Source organism: Galeopterus variegatus, unplaced genomic scaffold (assembly GCF_000696425.1).
Source record: "Galeopterus variegatus unplaced genomic scaffold, G_variegatus-3.0.2 Scaffold356, whole genome shotgun sequence".
NCBI classification, from domain to species: domain Eukaryota; kingdom Metazoa; phylum Chordata; class Mammalia; order Dermoptera; family Cynocephalidae; genus Galeopterus; species Galeopterus variegatus.
Window position 1 is genome coordinate 116,912 of NW_007726467.1, and position 404 is coordinate 117,315.

Here is a 404-nt window from a genome sequence, read left to right on the forward strand (position 1 = left end):
CCTTCCGCTTCCGGGTCGCGCGCCGGAAGTGCCGGGCGGGGCGTGTTCCGGAGAGCGCGCGCTGGTTTGCGGAGTGGGCGGTCTTGGCGTATTTGCGTCCCGGATTCTGGTTGCCACCACCTGCTAGCACTTTGGAATCACGTCCCATGCTCTCTCACGACTTCGTGCACGGGTCCCCAACCCCCAGCACCCCTCACATCATTAACTAAACGTACGCCCGTTTAGCCCTTGTCCTGTCCCAATCCGTGTGTGTGTGTGTGTGTGTGTGTGTGTGTGTGTTAGAGCGAAGCCTTAGGGCGCAGCCAGCCACAAAATAAAGCTCCTGCTCACGTAAAACGTGTATCCCCAAGACCCTCGTTCTCAAGCAACTGAATGAATAAGGCCGGCACCCCCTCTTTGCTCCC